The sequence below is a fragment of the Tasmannia lanceolata genome, unplaced genomic scaffold (genome assembly GCF_043159265.1).
Source record: "Tasmannia lanceolata isolate RefF3 unplaced genomic scaffold, GAP_Taslan_0.1 ptg000044l, whole genome shotgun sequence".
Taxonomy (NCBI): domain Eukaryota; kingdom Viridiplantae; phylum Streptophyta; class Magnoliopsida; order Canellales; family Winteraceae; genus Tasmannia; species Tasmannia lanceolata.
The window spans coordinates 1-26,009 of record NW_027518721.1 but is presented as its reverse complement, the minus strand read 5'-3'; the positions used below and the strand labels follow the sequence as shown (position 1 = coordinate 26,009).

At 38.8% G+C, this 26,009-nt stretch overlaps 1 long non-coding RNA gene across 1 annotated transcript; it reads left to right on the top strand.

The window, feature by feature from the left end:
- Positions 1-1,754: 1,754 nt before the first annotated feature.
- LOC143863980 (uncharacterized) lies at positions 1,755-22,663 on the top strand. The gene is made up of 4 exons (XR_013241051.1): positions 1,755-1,913; positions 12,283-12,452; positions 12,648-12,756; positions 22,550-22,663. It is a non-coding gene; the product is annotated as an uncharacterized LOC143863980 (long non-coding RNA).
- The last annotated feature ends 3,346 nt before the right edge of the window (positions 22,664-26,009 follow it).

Below are 26,009 nucleotides of genomic sequence, written 5' to 3'. Positions count from 1 at the left end.
TGGTAGAAAGTAACTGCCGCTTGTTTTGGGAAGAATTATTTTCGAAAAGCAGGGACTCATTGGCAAGAGATTTGCTAGCGTCCATTGCATAAGGCATTTCACGGATGGTCTGTTGCATCTGACAGCAGCCACCTCATGAATGATGACAAAATCTGCTGAAATGTGAGCCTCTGTGGCTGCTTCAGATGCATCAGACTATCCGCGAAATGCCTTCTGCGATGGACGCTAGCAAATCCCCATTGGCAAATATGAAAATTTCAAGTACTATTAAGCAATAATTTGGGAAAGTAGGACCTTGTTGGCAAAAATCCCTATATGTTTGGTTGCCAGTAAAATTTAAAACCTAGGAAGTTTTTAGTAAAATTTTCATCCCATCCCATGTTTGGTTGCCTTTTAGCACTAGAATTTTTTTAATCCCACTCTTGTAATGATTGCTTATGAGTATGATATGGACTCCTTGTCCCCTCTCTTTTTTTTCATAGGGAATGATGTCCTCTCTCTTTCTCTCTGTTCCCTCTCTCTCCTCCCTTCCCATATTTGGTAATGACACCCCTAAATTTTGGCGGGAATTTTAGGAATTGTAGGAAAAAAAAACCTAGCAAATCCAGTTGACTTCATTGTTGGGATTAAAAAGCTCCTAGGATAAAATTTTTACTGGCAACCAAACAAACCATGGAGACACTCCCTTGATCAGATCCATGAATATTGGTGGGCATCACAAGTCCGGCCTATTACGCTTTGATCTTACTTTAGTGGTTTGCCTACATAACTTTGATCATACCACTTTGGAAATAATACCCTAAAGATGTTCTCAAGCAGTTGATTTTTGTAAGCCTCAAATCTTGCGAACGAGATCTCCGTTCCAATCATAATCGGTTCCCCTTTGATTGTTAGATAAACAGTCCTTATTGCCAAGAACATATGTTCAAAGATAGTTGAGAGAGTACTGGTTGTAAGAATAGAGTTTTTATTTAGTGTAAGACTGTAGTCAAGGTTTTTTTTTTTCTTTCAAAATGGACTGTATGGCACACACACCATAGTATGATCCAAACTGTCCATTTGATGGGCCACAACATAAATAGTTTGTGCCCCAAAAAATCATTTCCATAGTATAATCCCAACCCATTGATCAATAGAGGTTTCCACGTTATGGAGTTTCTCGTAGATTGGAGGACTAGGATCACCCTATGGAAATGATTTTTTGGGGTATAACCTATTTATGTTGGGGCCCATCAAATGGACGGTTCGGATCTTCCCATGGTGTGGGCCACAGTCCATTTTATAAAATACTAGACTGTACATCATGTGACGATAAGTATTGGTGGGGCCTAACTTGTTCTAAGATTTAAACAAACCAATGGTTGGGCCCCACCAAAGGTTCCTATTGGAGAGAGGAAGAGAGAGATAGAAGGGCGTGAATTTTATCACTGCTCTTTCCAAACCTAAAAACCAAGAAGAGCGCACTTGTAGTTCGAACAAGTCCGTTGATCTAGTAGGCCATTGTTCTCACCTCTGCACACGGTTCCATCAAATCGACGGTCCTGATCAGTTATGTACAACTACCAAAAAAATCATGCTCCACCGTTCTTCAGTGGGTTCGTTCTATTTTAAAGACTCTCTTGCGAGAGGTTAAATCGGTAAATTTGTAAAACGTAAAGATTTAATCAACGGTTCAAAATAAAACACAAGCTACTCTCCTCACATGACAACCGTTGAATTGAATGGCTGATGTTCACAAAAGAACATAAGTCGTACCCACCGCCACTATATTCAGCTTCATTCCCTCTCAACCTTTTTAATCTTTCTTTGTTTTTCCTAATTTCTGTTTTTCCTCCCCTTTTTCTAGGGTTTTTTTGCCCTTTCGTAATATCTTACGTTGGAATTCTGCTCGGAGATCGTCAGAAAGTTGTGAGGTACGCTTGAGAAAGAAAATCCCCTTTAGTTTCTTCACGATCTATAAAAAAAGATCGTTTCCATTCATAAGTTTTCTATTTCTTGTTTTTTTTTTTCTCATTCTAGGGCTTCCTACGAGCTGGTTTTCCTCCATTTCCATGATATTTTCCTTTGAGGTTTAATTTTCTGTTTTGATATACAGTTGATTGATTTGTGTATTGTTATGGGTCATCACCAACCAAATGCTATTTTTGTGGAGGACAGTTATGATGAAGATTGAATCATCTGCAGGAAGTTGTTTGAGTCCTAGTCTTTAGGAAACAGATAAGCATGTGAGAGATCATAGCAATCATTTAGGATTTTATTGCTTTTATTTAGGAGTCTGTTGCTTTTGTTTAGGGAAGTAGGTCAGCTCTAAGTCCATAAATGTAAGCCTTGTGCTCACGTATTCATTTTATCAAATAACACTCAGCCTTGTTTTCATTATTCAGTAAGAAAAGTTTTGCTTCAATCTGGTATCAGAGGAGATCTTAGACCGTCTCCCTCTCCTTTCCCTAATGCTTCGTTTGGTTGCACAAAAGCTTGGAAGACACCGGAATTTGGATTGGATTTGGCATTCCATTCCATGTTTGGTTGCCAAAATAGCATTGGACTCCCTTGGATGTCACCCATGTAATGATTACTTGTCCCTCCTTAAAGAAAATCCTTCTAAAAGCAAAGAATTTTGATTTAATTGTCTAGGGAATGATGCTCTCTCTTTCTCTCTCTTCCCTCTCTCCCTCTATTGGTAATGACACCCCTACTTATTCTCCTACTCTCCAAGGAATTGTCATGCAGCCAAACACAACTTCACTATTCTCCGAGGTAATTCTAGACAAATCAAAATTGTTGTCTCCTCCCTTTGACTTCTTTATTCCACTACTCTCCGAGCCACTCCCGAGCAACCAAACGGAGCATAAAATTCTTAGATCTCTCTCATCCCCCTCAGGGGCTCTAGTTTTTCCTTTCTAATAGTGCATATTAGAAAAGTTCTTCAATCCTCCATTGTCTATGTAATCACCAGGAGCCACTAATTCATCTTCTAGGGCGCCAATCTTTAGAAGATCAGATGCAAAGCAGGGAGTGGATAAAGTAGAGATTGTTAGTCGGACAATCACTTTGGTATAATTTCTTGTTCTTCTATATTTTTCTTTTTACAACCAATAATAATTTAGTAACTAGGATCTTGTATTTTTTTTTCCATTTCAAAAAAAAGTAACTAGGATCTTGTGTAAAGGATTAGGGGACTAAAAGTTTTGAAGTAGATCCTCCTAGGCATTCTGTTGCACCTACGAATCCCTTAGTCCTCTCAACTAACAACCATGAATGACCAAGATGGGTAAAGAACATGGGTTTAAAATTCTTCCTGGATTCAACATTAAATAAAAAGGATAGAGAGGACCAAATAGAACAAGGATTCTTTTTGAGGACGACAAGTTTGAACCCTATGGTAAGAGGATCAAGAACATCTGTGAGAGTCGGTCGGAGTTTACGGGAAAGAAAAGATGGAGCTAAAGTTATAGGATCTAGAGCGGCCGTCGAGACGACCATGCTTCCGATGCGATTAAATCACGATAGCCACAATAGATGGCTGACAAACCCATTGGGACCTAAGGCCACCTTTTGGCTTTGAGCTAGAACCAGAGCTAGGTTCATATTAGCTTTAATGACTTTGCAAGATTTGGTGCATACAAGGCATTTACATACCCAAACTAAAAGAAAGTCAAGATACTCTTGATCGGTAATGGTGCCTTTGGATTTCTGATACAAGGAGGTAAACCTAGAATAGGTGGATTTATTTATAGAACTCCAAGCCATGGGTATCTTCGGCGATGTCAAGATTGATAAAGAATTCCTCACGATATAGTGGAAGACCAGTCAAGACGGCTATATCTAGATGTGTAGGACTCATTGGGCCTATCTTGAAATAAACAGAAATCGTGGTCGAAGACTAGATAGGTAGGGACTTTATGTAATCATGGACGATTTTCAACAATTTGGGGTTTTGGCAAACGTATGACATCATAAATGCCAATATCCCTCCAAGAATTTTTGTTTCCCTTGAAACATGGTCGGCCCACTTTGTCCACATCCTATTCGCAGGAGACCAAGACCGCATAGATTTATTGAGAGCTCCTGACGTGGAGGGCTCGATGGGAAGTATTTCTTCTTTGTTTCAGGGACAGATTTTTCAAAGTCCATGAGTGAATTTTTAGGGAAATGCGGTCACAAGATGTAGGACTTCGTGCAAGAAATAGCTGAAATGATTTGTGAAGAACCGATTGCTGAATCGATACGCTGGGAAGATTTGATCCTTTGAAAGATCTTAATAGAGCCAGATTCGGAGGCATCAGTGGGAGGCTCCAGTCTCGAGGACTTAGGTTTGAAAGATTTGGGTGGAGAAGGGGGCTCTATTGGCGTGATGAAGGAGACGATGACAGATAGAAAGCTGGAATCGAAAAACCCTAGTCGAGGAGGTTTTGAAGAAAGGAGACAAGGGAAAATTGATAGTTTGGAAAGTGTATAATTTAAGAGAAATGATGATTGCTGCTGTTTTTTCCGTCTTTCAAGCATATCTCCAAGGTTCTGAATTTAACGTGTTGAATCCCATGATTACACGTGCTCTGGGTATACCGCCAAGATCTAAAATACGGAACGACATGATCGGGTAGAAATAATAGATTAGGAATTTCAAAAGTGGGGAAAGATCGGTGCAAGTACTAGAACAATATTAATTTGGTCTATATGGATAGGCGCCTAGAAGACTAAGGTGGTTGCTAGTATATAGTCATGTGCATAGTTAACATTTAGTCTAAGGGACATTCCATCGACTTCCTTTCATCAATCGAAGGAATGTAGGGGGTATGTTTACACCCGTTTTTGAATTTGAAATCGTTCATGTGAGGGCGAGCTATCAAGTGATGACTTGTCTCTTGAAGTAGTTACATGTTAGTTCTCACTTTTTCTAGAAGATGGAGGCAACAATTCTCCTCAAGCAAAAGAACGAGTAAAATTTAAAGCGAAAGTGGACATTTATCGCAAGTTCCCTCTCAAAGAAGGTGGGACAGTGGTAGGTAGCTATAGACGAAAGCTATAAAAAGGAACGACTCCCTCAGAAGAAAGGGTATCAGAAACAACATCAAACATGTCTTAGCATTTACATTTATCTCTTCTTTTTCCGCATTGTACCTTTACTTTAAGTAGTTGTAGCTTAACTTCCAAACGGAATGGATTCATCTTCCCACGTGAGAATTTATCTTTAATTCCCTATCCCTATCCCTTGCACTGGCATATGTTTATGTTATTTTATTAGGAGGTTAATCGGGTACCTGTCGATCTTGAGTAGTTTGCATTCTTCATGCATTGGCACCGTCGTTTGCGTTATGCACACATTGACGTTTAACATGAGTCGTTCACATTGTGTGCGTGTGTCGATGTGTCATTTACTTTCTGCGTGTGACGACATTTAAAGCTACTACTTTGGTACCATATGTTCTAGAAAAGTCCATTAGAGCCCAAGGAAGAAGTGACGTTCCCCTCTTCTTCTCAATCACCTGAAATCTAATCTTAGGGATGGGAAATTGGTCATCTACCCTTAGAATTAAAACTTAGACAGTTTTATAAAATTGGCATGCCCCCGTATTCAACATTGTTGGAGCAAACGGTTGAAAACAATGAATTTAACTAGAAAAACAATGCATAAATTTAAAATTATACTGACTTGAATGAAGCATGGATTACAAATGATCTGGATTGCGATACTGCCGTACGTCCTTGAACGCCCACCTTAAAGTGTTATTCTGCCCAACTCCGGTGCATAGATCACACGACTGGACCACCTCCGGGAATAGTAGGAGAATATATTATTGGAATGCACCGCCCAACAATCAGATAAGACAATCTCTCTATCGAACACTTTCTATTGCTCTTGAGGCTCTAGAGTAGTCTCTTTTTCATATCTTGCATGCTAGAATGAGAGCTCTATTTATAGAGTTCAATTGGCAACCTAAAGGTCTCCTTGGAAAAGGAAGAGACACACCCATTCAATGTGACTATTAATGGAATCATAGAATTCCTAGAGTCATGCATGAATCCATGAATCCTTAATTCCAAGAGGCATGCATGTATCTCTATATTCATTGAGTCTTTTAAAATTTTGAGTCACCACTAATGAGAGCACTCAAATCCATGAGTCACCATTAATGGGTAATCCAAAGGTTAATGGAATAAGAAGAGTTGCTCACAAAGAGTCATGGGTATCATGAATCTATTAATGTGACCCATTAAATAGATTCATTAGCCTAACTCATTCACTTATCCAAGACATGAATTTAGAGTTTCAACGAATGTGATAAGTCACCATTAAATCCTCAAGCCTTGAATTTGAAACTATTTATTGGAACAAAATCCAACAATCACATCACATACCAAACCCCACACCCTACACCCCTCTCTAGAACTGCCATCTTTGACTCGTCCCAGTCAATGAAGCACGGATACGGGTACGGGGTGCGGGTACAACATGATATGGGTACGTGGATACGTGATTTAAAAAAAAAGGATACGGGTACGTTGCGGGTACGCTGAATATATTATATTTTTATATTTTATTATATATTTATAAAAATAAAAAAATAAAATTTTTTGTTAAAGAATTCAAACTATTTAATTGGAGAACAATCAAATAACATCTCCAAAATCTAATATTACTTCTAAGTTGTTGGATTTTTAATTATTCGATATATATATATATATATATATATATATATATATATATATTATAGATATTTTGATATATTCACCCCCACTTTTTGTTAATTAGGACAACCCCTCTATTATAAATCTGTACTTTTTGATTTAATTCGAACCGGGTGCGCATCTGATACGTACCCAAACTTCAAACTGGATTTTGTTTTGTTTGCTGTTTGGGTGCGTACCGGGTACACACCAAAAGAGTACCCAAGAGCACCCGCACCTAATACGCACCTGACACGGGTACGTGGGCCTCCGGAGAGTACCCGTGCTTGATAGGTCCCAGTGTCCCTGGTTTCCAGTCGGCGCCCTTGGTTCTACCGGAGGGGAGTGAAAATCAGTCATTGTCCGGCTGGAGGTTAACAGGCAAAAAGATGGATGTTCCTGTGGGTCCCTCTCTGTTGAATTTAAATTTCAAATCCCATACGAAATTTAGTATTCCCACTCAAGGTTACCTGGAACGCGGTTCGTTCCGGTACGCGGAACGGGTACGGGTACGATGGTAGTCTGGTATGCGGTACGATGAGGGTATACACATATATATAATTTCATATATTTTTACAAGAATGTCATTCCATAGTACACACTACACACATTTAATACACAAAATATAAAAACCTCGTGTATGTCATATATATTTTTTCAAAAAGAAAGTTCCCGTTGGAATATATGAATATCCTTCCATAGTCCATACTACATCCATTTAATAAAAAAATAAAAAAACCTCATGTATCCCTACATATTTTTTTTCAAAATAAAGCTCTAGTTCCAATTCAACTCAAAATATATAAAATTTGTAGCTCACTCCATCTCTCTTCTAGTCTATATTCATCTCTCTCTCTCTCTCTCTCTCTCTCTCTCTCTCTCTCTCTCCCCCGGGTCGCCGTGGTTCGTCATTTTTGGCGATCCGGGTCGTTAGTGAACCACGTTTCGGATCGTGCGACCCCGGATCGCGGATCGGAGGGTGGATGGTGAATCCGCTAACTATGTTCCCACTTTGGCCTTATTTATAATAGATCATTTATGGTGCCTTGGGATATCTTGAGGGGATGATTTGAAGCATGTCAGAGTCCATGCTGGGACCTTTCTACCGATTCTTACATTAATATATGATTTTTTGTCTTATTATCTTTGGAAGTCGAAAAGGTAGTATCTTTGGTCAGAGAGTATCAGACTCCATAAATGCTTTCAAATCAAATATGGGCCCCCCTACCTCGTGAGATTTGGGGGCGATTATTGGTTTTAGTAAATGGCTTCTGACTTTATTAGGCTGTTACCTCTTTAATATAAGAAACTTTGGAGGCAAATCACTCCAGTCTTCAGACAGTAAGGAAAATGGAACATCAGAATCAACCCTCTCCCACCCCTTCCTCTTCCTCTCCCCCGGTAGGTCTGACTCGAAAGAGGAAGCATCCTTTGGATCAGTTGGAACTGGAGGAGTTTTTACATCGGATTAGGTGCATGAATTATAACGAAGATCAAGCATCAAAGTTCACTCCAACTCCTAGGGAGAAAATCGGTGAATTCATAAAAAGACAATGGACTCTATTTAAGAGAGAAGCTAATAGGAGAAGGGAAGTCCTTTTTAGCTTATCTGGGACTTATAACGTGGAGGAATCTCTTAAGCCAATGCATAAATACCCTTTCTTTGTCAAGTTCATGATGGACGAAAGAAGAGAAAGGCGGCAGGATTGGGAAGCGAGGAAAGATGAAGGAATTCGGAAGTTGGAAGAAAAGATCTTAAGAGAAAAGGCTTCGGAGAGTAGGACTTTAAATGAAGCAGACCAAGTTTCGGAAGAAACTTTGTCTTCGGAAGAAACTTTTTTTGCGAAATCAAATCTCTTCTTATGGAGTTGGAGAAATGCTCATGTTAACGGTGACAATTTTTTTTGGTCTGTTGATTGGATAGATGGATAAGGAGCTTTTGGGTGTATTAGCCTTTGGTCTTACGAACATCTGATGTTTTGTTAATATTGATGCCAACAAGATTAATGGGTTTTGGCTTGTAAAAAGGATTGACGATATAGAGAGATGTTTTTGGGGTCCCAAAGTAAAGTATGCCAATGACATGGTGAAAGAAAAAAGGAAAATGTGATTGTAATTGAATTTGTTTTGTTAGGTCTTCCCTTCCCAGTTCCGGGTTTGCCCGGTCCAGGTTTTTTGATATCTTGTAATGTAGTACGGGACTCCTGGTCCTCAATGCTTTCCTTAGATCAATGAAATATGTCATCTTTCCAAAAAAAAATAATCCAACAATCACTTCACATACCACACCCCACTCCCCTCGCACTTTACCGTGCCGAGATAAACAGAGGGAGAGGGAGAGGGAGAGGGAGAGCGCATTGTCCCATGCAAAAAAGGACTACAAAAATAAACTCGTTTAACTTTTCTTGGTGGAACCTTACTTCGAGAGAGAGAATTGTCCCATGCCTAGAAGGACTACAAAAATAAACTCGTTCAACTTCTATAGATTGGAGGGTTAGGATCATCCTACAGAGATGATCTACGCGGTACAACCTATTTACGTTAACAAATGACTTGTTTGGATCATCCTATGTAGTGGCCCTCACCGTACTTCTTGACAAATATTACGCGTACACAGCATAGAATTTCCATGATTTACGTTGGCTCAGCCATTGATATGATGGGTCCACTAGGATTTGTTGGCCTCATAGATGATCTTAACCATTCAATTACCTTCAAAATGACTCATTTCATCAACGAAAACCCTAAAAGCCCTCTTTTTGGGATATTTTACCAATTCTCCAAAGTTCTACCTTTCTTACGAGATCTACCAAATATAATAGACCAAGTCTTGGGGTGTGGTATGTGATGTGATTGTTGGATTTTGTTCCAATAAATAGTTTCAAATTCTAGGCTTGAGGATTTGATGGTGACTTATCATATTCGTTGAAACTCTAAATTCATGTCTTGGATAAGTGAATGAGTTAGGCTAATGAATCTATTTAATGGGTCACATTAATTGATTCATGATACCCATGACTCTTTGTGAGCAACTCTTCTTATTCCATGAACCTTTGGATTACCCATTAATGGTGACTCTTGGATTTGAGTGCTCTCATTAGTGGTGACTCTAAATTTTAAAAGACTCAATGATTATAGAGATACATGCATGACTCTTGGAATTAAGGATTCATGGATTCATGCATGACTCTTGGAATTCTATGATTCCATTAATAGTCACATTGAATGGGTGCGTCTCTTCCTTTTCCAAGGAGACCTTTAGGTTGCCATTTGAACTCTATAAATATAGTTATCATTCTAGCATCCAAGATATGAAAAAGAGACTACTCTAGAGCCTCAAGAGCAATAACAAGTGTTTGATAGAGAGCTTGCCTTATCGGATTGTTGGGCGGTGCATTCCAACAATATATTCTCCTACTGTTCCTGGAGGTAGTTCGGTCGTGTGATCTATGCACCGGAGTTGGGCCGAATAACACTTTAAGGTGGGCGTTCAAGGACGTACACAGTATCCCAATCCTTATCATTTGTAATAACATCCTTCATTTCAGCACAACTATGTTTTGATACAAGACGCTCATGTATCTTGTCTTTTAGCTTTTAATTGTCAGTAAGTGCTTTTTGGAGACCGTAAAAACACTTTTACAGCTCTTTAAATATAAAAGACAAGAAACATGAGCGTCTTCTATAGGAAACAGTTCCTACGCTCGAGCGCAGATAAGCTTATATGTGCTCGAGTGCTGGAAACATGGTGGGCCCACATTTTTTGGGTGATCCTAAGCATTCGTTTAAAAGGCCCCATCATGTATGGGGTGTGTACCAAAAATCAGCTCCATTGGATCAACCTAACCCTTCCATTTGTGGGGTGAAAAAATGGGTAGATTGCTGGACAAACAATATCTGTCCATTTTCTCACCCCAAAATGGACATCCTAAGATGATCCAATGGAGCTGAATTTGGTACACACTCCATCCATGATGGGGCCTTTCAAATGAATGCTTAGGATCACCCAAAAAAATGTGGGCCACCCTTGTTTCCTGCACTCGAGCGTAGATAAGCTATCTAAGCTCGAGCGCAGGAACTGTTTCCTCATATATATATATATATATATATATATATATATATATAATATAAAAGAGGAAAGTGTTTCTGAGCTCAGGCTCAGATACGCTTATCTGAGCTCGAGCTCAAAAACTCATGTGGGCCCACATTTTTGGGGTGATCCAACCCATTCATTTGAAAGGCCCTTGCATGGATAGGGTGCCTACAAAAAATCAGGGCCATAGGATCATCCTAACCCTTCCATTTGTGGGGGGAAAAATGGGCAGATATGTGGAAAAACAGTATATGCCCATTTTTTCCCTCCACTTTTGCATGGGCTAAGATGATCCTATGGACCTGATTTTTGGTAGGCACCCTATCCATGTAAGGGCCTTTCAAATGAATGATCACCCCAAAAATGTGGGCCCACATGAGTTTTTGACGCTCGAGCTATCTGAGCTCGAGCTCAGAAACACTTTCCTCATATATATATATATATATATATATATATATATATATATATATGGTTTGTGCGCTAGAGCTCAGCCTGAGCTAGAGTTCACAAACCATATATCCTATAGTGGGTTGAATCATCCAACCCATTAGTTTATGGTTATGGTTATGATATGTGGAGGTTTAAAATGGATGGTTAGAAAATAGGCTTCTATAGATCGGATGGTTAGGATTATGGTATGGAGGTGGTTTCTTAGGAACATGCTATCTATGTGTGGTCCTATAAAATGAATGGGTTGGATGAGTCAAACAACTATGGGAGAAGTGGTTTGTGAACTCTAGGTCACGGTGAGCTCAAGCTCATGAAGAGTAAAAAATTTCATTAAAGAGAGGGGACCGAGATGGTCAAATACAAGCAAGAGAGAAATAAAACAAGAAGGATATACAATTAAGCTTAGCATAACAGATAACAAAGGAGTGAGAAAAATCTCAAGGCAGTAAAAAATTGAATTGCTCAAAGGCCACCCTTGCCTGATGACAATATATTGTACTGGATAAATTTGCAAATGGCCACAAAGAGATCTCAAAAGCTTCCCGTGACCTAAAATTTTGGATACAGAGTTTACTTCTAAGTTGAGTCTCTGTGGCTTAATGGGTATTTGTCATTCCAAAGTGTTCATGTATGTGTCTTTTGAGTCTCTTCCATGATTTTCCAATAGAAAAGATGTATGAGATATTTATTTACATTGTGCATTTTTGGTACACAAGATTGTGATGATATGAACTTAGAATGTTGTGTGACCATGTTGTTGGGTTATTGTGTTGGAGTTCATTAGGCCCATTATGTTTGAAGACTGAGAGCTCTTATGATTTATAATGATTGGAGGAACTTATTTTCTGACGTGGTAGACTTGGAAAAGTGGTTGTTCAACTAAAAATGTACTTCTATAAATTGCAACCTCTACAGGATTCAACAAGAAAATTTCTATTAATCCATCTTTCAAACATTAAATATCATTCTGCATTTCTGATGAACTATTACTTTCGAGCTACCCTGGATCATTATCTTCTGTGCTTAATTTTCATTTTGTTCTGAGGAAACTTTGATTACATTTATTATAGGCATAACTAACGAAACCAAATATAGTCGGATCATGACATCAAGAACATTAAGGAGAAGGCTTCATCATGGGGATGTTGATGGAAGAAATGAGCATTTGGACATATCGGGATCGGATGGCCTAAGTGAACCTTTACTTGGGAATTATGGATATGATGATAGCCATTCAGAGGTTGTTCTATTTTCCTTTCCAATGCTTTTTGTATATATTTTTTTATTTCAAAACCATACGAGGGAAATTAAAGACAATAATGTTAATCTCATCCGCTTATGTTTTTACAATAAAGAGATGAGATTAACATGCAGAGACAATGATACCCACTCTATTTGATGTGGTTTTGCTTACCTAGTTTAATTGTGCTCACAGGGTTATAATAATGGAAATCAAGGAGATATTTGGGATGAACAAAAAACAGAACGCCTCCACTGGACTCATCTTTTCTCCCACTTGCTTGCTCAATGGGCTCAATGGTTAGGTAACCATTATTTTGCCATAATTATTGTGTCATTAGTAATGTTGGTATGTGCTATGAATTTGTTATGCTGATTTTTTGGTTCATCGGCCATATCATTGGCCATCCCAGAAATATGAAAAAACAAAATATCTTCATTTGCAATGAGTCAACAATCTCGTTGATTATATAAGCTAGCCATCAGTGACCAACATTCTTCAACTTCTGCTCATCCTATCTTATTCGTAGAATCTCTTTTCACCCAAAGTCTCCCACGCAAGTCCTTGTTGAATGTTGAACATATGAAGCCCTCAAGTGAAGGTCTAGCTTTGAGTCTTTGACCTCATTAGAATCTATTATGCCAATAGGACCAGAGGAGGCTAAAATCATGTCACCCTTCTCATTTCTAGACACCCATCCACCCCTTTCCAACCACCTATAGCTTCTATCTCACTGGAGATGTCCTTGTTTCATTTTCTTATCTTAACAATTGAATTTTTTTTTAAAGAATTAAAAGAGATTTTCTTGGTTATCAATGATTGAATATCAAATATGTGATGGGCAAGAATCTCTCTGATTGTGCATTAGTAGGTAGAGAGTCAAGTAATAAGATGCATCCATACCATTACTTGTTCCTTTGGCCATACAAAGATCGTATGGGATTTATTTGGGTAAAGATGTACATTTGCTTTAATAAGTATTGGGTATATATGATGCATGGTGAAAAGTCAGAGTATGTCTTTAAAAGGGTGTTTGAAAAAGGTTTCATATATGGAAATGCAATTGCTTTGAAGGTTGCCTGATGCTAACCAGCTAGAATTAGCCATTCATGAGCTTGGAGAGCAATCACTGTGGTAGGGTTGAAGCTAAGGGAAGGAATTAGATTCATGGAAGTGGGTAAGGTATGGGTGATTTTCAACGGCTTTTATTTTTATTTTATTTTAAGGGTGGGTGATGGGGTTTTGGTTGTTAGCGTTTTCTTTTGAAGCCGTGGGGCGGATCGGCTAGCCAACTTTTGGCCCACTGCTCATCAGATTGCGAACAAGATATCGGCCAAGGTGCTTATGGATAGGTTGAGGAGAGTGCTTGGAAATGTGATCTTGAAGCCACAATGTGTTGTTATGCGGGGGAGGTGTATCCTTGACGGTGCTTTCACTTGAATGAGTGTATTGAACTTTACCATCGAAATTGTATTGCTAGTATCCCTTGTAAAGTGAATATGCAGAGGATGCTTATGATAGAGGGGTGGGAGTGTTTGGACTTTGGACTACATATTTTTGAAGGGTGAGTGTTTGGAATGCATTATGGGAAAAATGTGTTCTGGTTCTAGACAGAGGAAGTGGATTCATCTTTGCATTTTCTTTGGCTTGGCTCTTAATGCTTGTCAATTGGTCCCCTAAAGATTTCTTGAAGAGATGTAGGGGTTTGCAACAAGGAGATCCTTTTTCTTTGTTTTTGTTCGGGATTGTGGCTGAAGTCCTTGTTTGTTGGTAAAGGCTAGAGCTAGGGTGCAGATTGAGTTTTTTTTATGCCCTTATTGTTAGAGATTACGAACTTTCCGTGCATAGATGACACTCCTTTCCAGTAGTGACAGTAACAAGGTTTTAAATTTCAGTTTCGGTTTCAGCCATCATGGAAATCAAGCTTCGATGGAAATTTCGGCTGAAGTCTTGTAAAATTAGGTGAAAAAAGTTCTGTGGTAATCTTGTAAATTTCAATGGAAATCTTGTAAATAGGCGTGAAAACGAAATTACAAAATTTCGGCAAAATCTTGTAAAAATCTGATTCAATGTGGGTTTCGTTTCAGTCCTGGCCGAAACCGACATTTCGGCCGAAATCAGCCGAAATTTTAAACCATGGTGAGTAATCTCAAAATGGTGTTGTGGTGCTATGAAATGGTGACAGGGCAAAGGATCAGCTTTTCCATGTGTGTTGTGATGGGAGTCAAATTGTAGAGAGCAGATCGATCACTTTTCATGTGTTATGGAGGATGCAGATTTGTCACTATCCCTAATACTTATTTGGAGCTTTTGTTGTGTGTGTGTGTTACCGAAAAAGTGTCTATGAGACCCTAATATTGAGCGGATTGAAAGGAGATTGTGACTTGGAAGAAGAACTTGTTATCGCTAGGGAAAAAAATACCCCAAATAAGTCAGTTCTTGCTAATCATCCTTTGTACTTTATTTTGATGTTCAGTTGTTCGATCAACGTCTTGGATAAGATGAGGCGGTTGCAGGAGAACTTCCTCTAGAATGGCAAGAGATTATGAAGTACCATCTTGTTAGCTGGGAGGTTATCTATAAAGTCCAAATGGAGGGCAGGTTGGGGATTCAAAGTATTGGAGTGTTGAGCAAAACTCCCTGCTTGGAAAGCAAGAGATTATGAAGTACCATCTTATCAGCTGGGAGAGTATCTACAAACTCCATATGGAGGGAGGATTGGGTATTCAAAGTATTGGAGTGTTGAACAACTCCCTTCTTGGAAAGTGGTTTTTGTGAGGAGGGTCATTTGTGGTGAGTTAGGATAAGGGTCATTTGTGGTGAGTTAGGATAAGGGTCATTTGTGGTGACTGACATGCATACCGAAACTAACATTTAAAACCTGATCTCCTTAAATAGAATGAAGAGGAAGTGAGAAACTTAAAATGAATCTTTAGGTGGTGTGAGGTGGTATCAAGATTGAAAATTAATTTTGGCAAAAACATGATAGCAGGAAGTAATGTCCAAGAAGAAGAAATCCAATATCTTGCTAGTATTCTAGGATGTAGAAAACAATAATTGGCCTAAACTTCTCTTGGTCTCCCACTAGGCTTTAGGATATATACACAATCTCTTTGGTACCCAATCATTACAAATGGGAGCACAGATTTAAATTTTCACCAAACAACATGAAATGACTGGAATGTTATTGTTTTTATCTACGTCGAAACAAATATTCAAACTGAAACACATAACAAAGCCAAAAGCGTAAGTGTATTAGTGGTATACTATACCAGTATGTGTTACATAATTATATTTATATGAAATTGCATGTGAAATGTGGTGTATGGATTATTTATAAATTTTTATATCAATTACATATGAAACACAGTATGTACTGAATTATCAGACATGCACTACAATGCATGTTACTAGGTTTTTGATGTTGTTAAACCATTATGGGTGGTTTTTTTTCTTATGCGATGATTTTTTTAGTATGTATGTGTGCTTATTCACCATTTATTGAAGTTTCATCTTTAATGTACATTATTTGCATGTGTTTTCCCTTGTTTTATAAGATTTTTGCCGAAAATTTCAACCCAAACCGAAACCAAAACCGATATTTAAAATATTGATTGGGAATAGGAACCCACCAATAGGTAAAGGCTAGGTTGCATGGTGGTCAATTTGTTGTTCAAGGTCCCTTTATTAGTCGAGAGTTAGGTATAGGGTGGGAAGAAGAAGAAATCCAATAAGGGCAGAAAAGGGGTCTTTTTGGGAAGAGTTGGGCAGGGTAAGGAACTCTTGTTCCTTTCCTTGGTGTATTGGAGGTGATTTCAATGAAATTAAGGTAGTAGGGGAGAGACTGGGTTGCCAAAGATCTAGTCAAAATATGAGGGCTTTTGTAGAATTCATTGCGGAGCATGAACTAGTAGACCTCCCTCTAGCGAGGTCTATTTTTACTTGGTTTCGAGGAGAAAGTCGAAGCCGGTTAGATCGATTTTTGATATCTCCTGAGTGGTTGGATATAGTTCCGGAAGTTTTTCAAAAAGCATTGGTACATTCGGAATCGGATCATCGTCCAATTCTTCTTGATCCGAGACTGGAATCATGGGGTCCGCCTCCTTTCATATTTGAAATTGCGTGGCTTGATTATCCTCTTATGGAGGAAAGGTTAGGAGAGTGGTGGGCTTCATGTCAAGTGGAGGGGTAAGCAGATATAGTGATAGATAAGAAGTTAAGATTTGTTAAGAAGAAGTTAAAAGAATGGGTGGTGGAGAGAAAGAAATAGATGTTTGGAAGGAAACAATGGTTGGAGAATAGGATGATGGAGTTGGTAGCTTTAGATGACAGTGGGTTGGGGGCAGAGGAGTGGGAGGAGATGGGTAGAGTAAAACAAGAGCATAAGGCTCTTCTTCTTCACGATGAAATAACATGGCATCAAAAATCTAGAGTGAAGTGGTTGTTGGAAGGGGATAAAAATACAGCTTATTTTCATGCTATGGCTAGTGCTAGAAGGAGGGCAAATAGAATTGAAGCATTAAATGTGAATGGTCTCATGGTATCTAGTAAGGTAGGAGTATCTTCGGCGATTGTAGACTTCTATTCTTTTTTCTACTCATCAGACAATATCTCTCGCCCTTTACCGGAGGAGGAGGAGATTGAGAATGGAGTGTTTTCTCTGGCTAGGGACAAGGCCCCTGGGTTAGATGGTTTTTGTTTTACATTTTTTCAGGCTTGTTGGTCCTTTGTCAAGAGTGATATTCTAAGATTCTTCAGAGAATTTCATGATGGTTTGTTTCTCGATAAAGGCACGGGTGCTACCTTCATAGCCTTCATTCCTAAGGTGGAGGGAGCTTCGAGGGTCTCTGAGTTTCGGTCCATTAGCTTGGTTGAATGCTTATACAAAGTATTAGCTAAAGTGTTGGCGGACCGGCGTAAAGTGGTTCTCCCTTCTATTATCTCTGATAGCCGAGTGCTTTTATTAGTAAAAGGCAAATTTTGGATTGCTCTCTTATTGCAAATGAATCCATTGATTCTTATCTGAGAAATGGCGAAAAAGGGGTGTTGTGCAAACTGGATATGGAGAAGGCATATGATAGAGTAGAGTGGGATTGTTTGGACTATCTTCTAGGGAGAATGGGATTTGGTAGCAAGTGGAGAGGTTGCATAAGGAAGTGTGTATCCTCGGCTTGGTTTTCTATTCTCTTTAATGGTTCTCCAAAAGGCTTTTTCAAGTCTTCTAGGGGTTTAAGGCAAGGGGACCCTTTATCTCCTTTTCTTTTTGTTATTGTTGCGGAAACTCTTAGCAAGTTGATTCAGAAAGGTAGCGGGAAGGGTTTGTACGAAGGCTTTATCATAGGGAAGGAAAAAGTGGAAGTGCCGATTTTTCAATTTGCAGATGATACTCTCTTATTTTGTGCTCTGTTAAGGATAAAATTTTGAATCTCAAGTCGACTCTTAGATGCTATGAATTGATTGCAGGTCAACGGTCCAATTTCCAGAAATCTAGATTGTATGCAATAAACATCTCTCCTTTGGAAGTGCGTGGCTTTGTTGAAATTTTGGGGTGCAAATTTGATAAAATCCCTTCTTCTTACCTTGGTTTATCGTTGGGCGTGGGTAGATCGAGCAAACTTCTATGGGATCCAATTGTTGAAAGGATAGAGAGAAGATTGGAGACTTGGAAGAGAAATCTAGTTTCAATAGGAGGGAGATTGACTTTGGTTAAATCGGTTTTGGGAGAAGATTTGCTTGCAGTTCAAAAGCGGTGGTTTGGGCTTTAGAAGAATCAAAGGTTTTAATTACGCTCTCCTAAGTAAATGGCTTTGGCGTGTTGGGGAGGAGGAAAATTCTCTATGGGTGAGGGTTATTGGTAGTAAGTATGGTCTCTTATCAGGAAAATGGGAATCAGATGATCTCTATGCGAAGAAGGGATTAACAGTTTGGCGAGATATTTTAAGTACGAGGCATGAGTTTAGAAAGGGAATCCGTTTTAAGGTATATTCTGGAGATCGTATCAGATTTTGGTTAGATGCATGGTGTTCAAAGGAGTCTTTGGGAAATTTATTTCCAGATTTGTTGTTGGTAGCGGAAGATAAGGAAGCTCTTGTGTGTGAATGTTTTGATCGAGTTGATTGTAAGGTGATTTGGAGTCCGAGATTCAGGAGGAATTTTTTTGATAGAGAGCTGAATTCTATTTCACAATTATTGGAGCTTATTGAAGGGTGTTATATTAAGAGATGCGGGGCAGATAGAAGACTTTGGATTTGGAACACATCGGGTATATTCTCGGTTAAGTTTTTCTATTCTCGGCTCGTGCCAATTAATGAGGAGTCTCTTTTGGCCAAGGTTTGGAAATTTCATAGTCCCCCTAGAGTTTGCTTCTTTGGGTGGGCAGTTAGTAGTGGGCGTATCCAAACTATAGATTTTTTGAGAAAAAGGGGTATCTGGCTAGTGGATCATTGTCCTCTTTGCTTGGAGGATGGAGAATCTATAGATCACATATTTATTCACTGCAAGGTAGCGAGAGAAATATAGGGTCTGATTTTGGCGAGGCTTGGAATTCAATGGTGGGTGTTTCCAAGATCAATATCACAACTTCTTTAATGTTGGGATTTTGTGCCTTGGAAGAAAAAAGGGAAGGTGTTATGGACGATTTGTCTCTTGGCTATGTGGTGGTCCTTATGGAAAGAAAGAAATGCGAGGGTTTTTGATGGGAGAGCTCGGTCTACCACTAGGTGTTCCTTAAAATTATTTCTCTAGCTATTATGTGGGCGAGAAGTCTTCCTTTGTTTAGATTTGTTTCGGCATTCGATCTTTGGGAGGTTGGCAAATAGTATGCAATGAGGTGGAAAGAAGACCTAGGGTGATTCAGAAGTGGGTTCCGCCTCCTACTGGTTTTTTCAAATCAAACTTTGATGGAGCTTGTTTTGGAAATCCAGGTCCGTCCAGTATTGGAGGCCTTTTTAGAGCTGAATTTGGTGTGGTGGTTTGGGCTTTCTCTGGTCCAAGTGGAAGAACTGATTCTAGTGAGGCGGAAGTCAGAGCAGCGTATAATGGTATACTAAAGATCATTTGGACAAGGTGATTGTGGAAGGAGACTCTTCCAATGTTAGATGGCTTTCGGGGTTGGTGCCCCCGCCTTGGAGGTTTCTAAGTTTCATTGAGGAGATTTCAGATTGGGTGTCTGGGTCCTCTATTATCTTTAATCATGTAAGAAGATCGGCTAATGGTGATGCCGATTCTTTAGCCAAATCAGGGGTTAGTAGGCTGGGTTTGGAGTGGTTGGATTTCCTCCTGCCGTAATTGTATTTTTGTTTTTCTAGTATTTATTCCTTATGTATTGTTTGTGGACCATCTCGGTTCCCTTTAAATCAATATATCACTATTTCAAAAAAAAAAAAAAATGGGTGGGAAGGTGAGAGTGTACTAGGTTTTGGGAGGATTTATGATTAGGTGAATCATTGTTATGCCACGTGTTTTTGGACTCGGTGTCATTTAACCACCAATATAGGGTTTATAGTCTGTGACTATGCTGAGAGAAGAGGAGATGGGTCAATTGCTTGGGACAATAGACTTTGGAGAAACCTTAAACAGAGTGGAATTGATAATCTTTCTTCACTCTTGGAGATTCTTAGCTATACATACATCTCTTCTCTCTCAACCCAGTTAATACTTATGAATTGGAGACATGTCATGAGAAATGATCAACATGTATTGCAATGTTCCAAAGGAAAGCTGGGTCAAAGAACCGGGATGGCGGCGGCGGTTTTTTTTTTTTTTTTTTTGTGCGTGCGTGTGTGTGTGTGTGTGTGTGTGGGGGGGGGGGGGGGGGGGCGGGGGGCGCTCAAGTGATGAAGGCATTTTTTGGGCGAGCCATTGAATGAGATTCAAATGAAGCGGAAGCACAAGAACTCCTTTGCGGTCTTAAAAAGTTTTCATCTTCGCTAAGTTGACAGTTACTAAAGGATACTCAACAAATGTGATATCGTGGCTGCGTACAGAATCAATGGGACCGTGGAAACTAGCTGGAACTATATGGGAGATTTTGGATCCATGCAGCAAGATGCAACCAAATATATGACATTAAAGTCAGATCAGCGAATGAGATGGAAGACCAGTTGCCAAAAGATGGGTTGGAGTCTTGGAGATGGAAATTTTGGTAGAGGCAATTTCCTTCCTTCATAGTTTTAGCATCCGAGTATTCAATTTAGATGGGATACAACATATATTTTAGCACTGTTGGGATTCAATATAGTTTGGTTGTTAGCTGAGTCATGTTTTAGGATGGTTAACTCATCCCATTTGGCCTATCTGTAATTAGTTTCCATTGCAATAAAACCTCACTGTTAGTGCTAAAAACTGAACTTTATTAAGAAGGAAGAATAAAAGAAAAGGAGGGGAGCAGCGTTACGAAGAAGCAATGTTTGTCCCACAACAAGAGTTTATGAACACAGCTCTTGGCTAATGTATCAGCTAATTTGGTAGCCCCATCGATAATATGTGAATGCAAAATTCTGCCCATTACATATCGTCAAGGATGTAAACCAATCACCATGTACCGGACTGAGTTTCTTGGCCCAAGTAACGACGTTCAAAGAGTCCCTTCCATCCAAAAATTCTTCAGCATTTTTCTCAAAGATAATTGGGAGACCAGTGAGAAGAGCGTGGGCCTCCGCATAAGTATAATCTTTAACACCCAAAATGCCTAAATCACCCATTTATAATCAAGGAAACCACCCCTCACCCTGCTGACCCTGGTTAATCAATGGAAGATCCATGTAAATTAAGCTTAACATGCTCAAGCATGGGGAGCTTAAATGTTTATTTAATGCAGAAACCATCAGGATAATCAGAATTGATTTTTTTGCTAGTCTAGCCTTTCAAAAAAAGTTATTTTGCCCATCTTTATGCAACTATCACTGGTATGATTTAAGCGCAGTTTAGAAGTCAAACCATTTAGGTATTCCTTTCAACTCAACTCAACTCAACAAAGCCTTTGTCCCAAACCAGTTGGGGTTGGCTAAATGAATCCTTGAAAAAATTTCATGAAGAAGGTGAAAGGAATCTACCCGGCTCTAATCCTGGCTCTAATTGGGTTCTTCTACATGGATCATTTTCTTCCATTCTATCTTATCCAAGGTCATGTTCTCTGTTATGTTCCTAGCTATCAAGTCTTTCCTTAGTATTTCTACCCAAGTTGTTTTCGGTCTGCCCCTACCTCTATTTACTCCATCAACTTGGCACGAGTCACCTTTTCTCACTGGAGCATCCAAAGGCCTACCTTGGATATGTCCAAACCATCTTAAGCGGTGCTCTCTCATCTTCTCCTCAATTGGTGCCACCCCCACATTTTTACAAATTCCTTCATTTTTAATTCTATCTAACCTTGTGTGGCCGCACATCCATCTAAGCATTCGCATCTCCGCTACACTCATCTTATGCACATGCTGCTTCTTGGTGGCCCAACGTTCTGAGCCCAATATTAGGTATTCCTTTGATACCAAATATTTTTTGAGCCTTGGGATTAACCATTTAGGTTGTGTTCTTCCAATGCTTATCATTTTTCGCTTTCCAGAGTGGGTGAAACTGGTGGAACAGAATCGTGTGGTGTGACTTGGCTTCATTCCAAGAAATCAGTGGTTTTAAGTTAACTTCTTTGAATTAGTGATTCGAAGAAATGGACAGAATGGGCTGGGTTTGGTGAACACGATTCTCTGGTATTTTTCAAAATTTTCATTCTCCACAATGAAAAAGCACAGAAGACCTGCAGAAAAGGGTTAAAGAACATAACCTGGATCACTGGTCATCCTAATGACTTGTTTGATATGATAATGGATCTGTTCACCATTACCTTCATTACACTAGAAAGTCCAGTTCCTTCTTAAAAATTGAGCTATTTTTGTCTAAGTTAACTAAATGGAAAAGCAATTGATTGAATCCATTAGTCTGGATTCCTGTATAACTGTACTGAGTGATCCTTTTTTTTAAAATTTGTCTAATTTAGCTATCTTTCCCTGAGGGATCTATTTTTCTCTTCCAAGTATGATGGTATTCCTATCTCTATTCTAACAAATTAAGCTTGTTTGATATTGGTAATTCATTTTTCTTTTCAGCAAACATCGTGATTGGTTCGGGATCACTTCTTGGGAGGCTTTTACCTTTTCCATTCACCAGTCCTAATGGACACCACAATAATACATTTTCACTTTCTCTTAGTCCTTTACAGGTGAGAATTGTATGTGATTCAACTGATTTCTTTTCACCTATGCGTAGATTGGTTATGGTAAGATACTTTAGAGGATTGTGAGAATTTTATAATTTTGAATGTTTGCATCCTAAGTTCTTTCTGAATTATGTCCATGTTTTGATTTGTGTCTTATACTATGAGTACAGTGTAAGGCATGTATATCATGTATGCGTACCAGAATCTTTCTGATAGATTGATTTAGTGATAAAGATATGTTATATTTTTCTTTTTCCTACTCGTTTCTGTTATCTTTGCCTTTTCCTACTAGTTTCTGTTAAATATTGTTATAATGTTTAATCAAAGAACCTTTCTTGGTATGCATCCATCTGTGGATTTCTTCTCAATTTCCTGTTTTACCGGACTAATTCTTATCTCCAATAATCCATCTCCATCTTTTATTTTTGGGTAAGAAAGAAGTCTTTAGGAAAGATGGCCAGACATCATATAATGGCTCAAATGCAATAATAGAATATATCAGCATCGTAAGCTTTTTAATCCCTTGTTGATTAGTTGCATCGAGGGTATAGCCAATAGTCTGAGTGCGGCTGGATAGGTAAAACCTAGGCCTGCATGAGCTTGCCTTGGTGTCAATTTTGTTATTTGGATGAATCACTCTTGAATGTAATATATATGCTGATGTTATCTACCATAACATAAACGATATCGTGCAATTCTTTTGGCAAATAAAAGGCTTCCTGTTAAGAGGCACCGGAAATGACCCATGCATGTTGTTCAGTTCAATTTTCATGAGCTTTAAAACTTAAGTTTGCCAACATTTATCTTTCAAACATATGTCTCTAGAGTTTGAACAAACCGGTGTGTATTCAACTGTTCTAACATTGATGCTCATAAAGATCCCCTTTATATTTTGGTATATTTGATGATTGGCCTGTTTCTAAACTTAACGCCTCTTTGGCTGCCACGCAAATCTGTCTTTTTTTGTAAATAAGATTATTTTAACATAATCATGCATGTTGTTCATTTCAATTTTAGTGAGCTTAAAAACTGAAGTTTGCCAGCATTTATCTTTCAAACATATGCCTCTACAGTTTGAACAAACCGATGTGTATATGAACGGTCCAAGTGAGTCCATTTAATGAGCCATTTTACTCACATATGCATCCAACTGTTCTAACATCGATGCTTACAAAGATCCCCTTTATATTTTGGTATATTTGATGGTTGGCCTTTTTTTAAACTTAACGACTCTTTGGATGCCACCCAAATCGGTCTTTATCTTCTTCTTTTTTTAAAGTAGAATCGGTCTTTATCTATAAATAAGATTATTTTAACATAATCTCTTTTTATTTTATTTTTTTGAAAGAGAAAAGATTATATTAAAAAATAGGGGCTAGGTAGCCCCATAAAACAAAACATACAAGCAAAGCAACAAAAAACAACAGAACAATAGCTAAGGTAATGGGAGCTGAGTTCCATTTAAAAAATAAAATAAAATAATGTGAGCTGAGTTAGAAATGATAATCTTGTCATGGCTGACCCTAGATTTTGCTAGATCATCAGCCATGGAGTTTGCGAAGTGAGGGATGTGAACAAATGATATGTTGAGTTTGGCACACAAATCCTAATCTTCATAATTTCTATTAGCAAACCTCACAAGGGCCAAGAGATATATTTGTCGCCCAAGACATAACATTCGTGGAATTACCTTCCACCCATTTCTGTTGTCCCTACAATGATTTGACAGTGAAACCCCTATCATTCCACAAAACTTCTCCAATACGGCCAAACCAGGATGCCCTTTAGTTTCTTCCATCAAAGTTAAGCTTAATCAAATTTGGAGGGGGAGAGGACCAATCAAGCTTCTTATTGATTTTGGCAGATTTGTCTGAAGAAATCTCCTTACATTTTCTGATTGTATCTGAAACAGTGTTTGTTCGGTCTGGATAAGCAGCCAGGGCCCAATTGATGATGAAAATTTTAATGTTGGTGATGAGATACCTGGTTCTTTTTTTCTTTTTTCTTTTTGAAAATTACTTAGCCCGGCATGAGATACTTGGTTCTGGTTTCTTTTTCTTCAAAAGTACTTGCTTTCCGCTCAGTCCAAATATCCCAGATGATAGCAAAAGGGGCAATGGAGCATAGTAGTTTACATTTCTTCCCCATCTTTCTATTTTTCCAACTCGCCAATAGCTCATCCAGGTGATGTGGGCAAACCGAACTCATACCAAATTGTTAAAAATAGCAGCCCAAATATATGAGGTGTATGACAGTGAATAAACAAATAGTTCTTGTGGTTAATACAATGATTGCCCAGCCATAATCTTTTCTTCTTAAGAACGTCAACTGTATCAATGCTTTCAGGAATTGTTGTCCAAACAAAAGCAGCAAGTTGTCAGCGGGAGAGTAGGAACCTTTGAAGCCAAGCATCTAGGATGGGGACCAGATCCATCCTTCGAGAGATTTCAAAAACGGATTTCGAGGAAAATTAACCATTAGATTCCCATATTCAGCACTTGCGGTCTTTTGGATGAGGGGAAATATAAATCAAATCCAATCTGGTTACCAGGTCCAAGAAGCAAGATTCTTTCTTTTTAAAATTTCGGCGGAAGGACCATTTTACTTCTGCCCAAAACCCATTTTGCTAAAGGTGAATCTTTGAAAGACCATTCCACATGATCGTGAGCCTTTTCCTGATCCGCATTACAGAGAATACCTTAATCTTTACCTTGATGAAGAGGAATACATTCATGTGCAATCAAAACCCCATCCAGAATTTGAGTATTTCCAACAAAGGAACCTTGAAAAGGGGATGGGAGATATGGAAAAACCTTGTTGAGTCTTTTGGAAATCAGGTTCGAAGGATTTTTGTAAAGGTTGTTCACCATTATTATGGATCTTTAATCCTTAGCCTACCCAACAACTTTCTTTGGGAAAGGAGCGGTTAAAGTTGCCTTTATACTCTTATTCAATAAGATGAATTAATGAAATTCCTACATAGCATCCAGGGCCACCTCCTTCACTAGATCCCATATTTTTTGAGAAAAAGCTATCAGAAATCCATACGGGCCTGGTGCCTTATCTCTGACCAAACTGAATGTCGCAGTCTTCACTTTATCAAGTCAAAATTTCTTTTAAAATGAGCACTGATTTGAGAGGATAAGGATATGAATATAACCCCCTCCAGCCTAGGTCCCTACAAATTATCTCTAGAGTGAAGGGTGGAAAAGTAGTGCACAAACACTTTCAATGGCCTCTCTATCTTCCACCAGATTTGGAGCATTCATCACACAAGGGATGAAATTGCTACCAGTATCTGGCCAACGTCATCTTATGGAAAAAACAGTTGAAGAAAGAGTTGTTTTGGT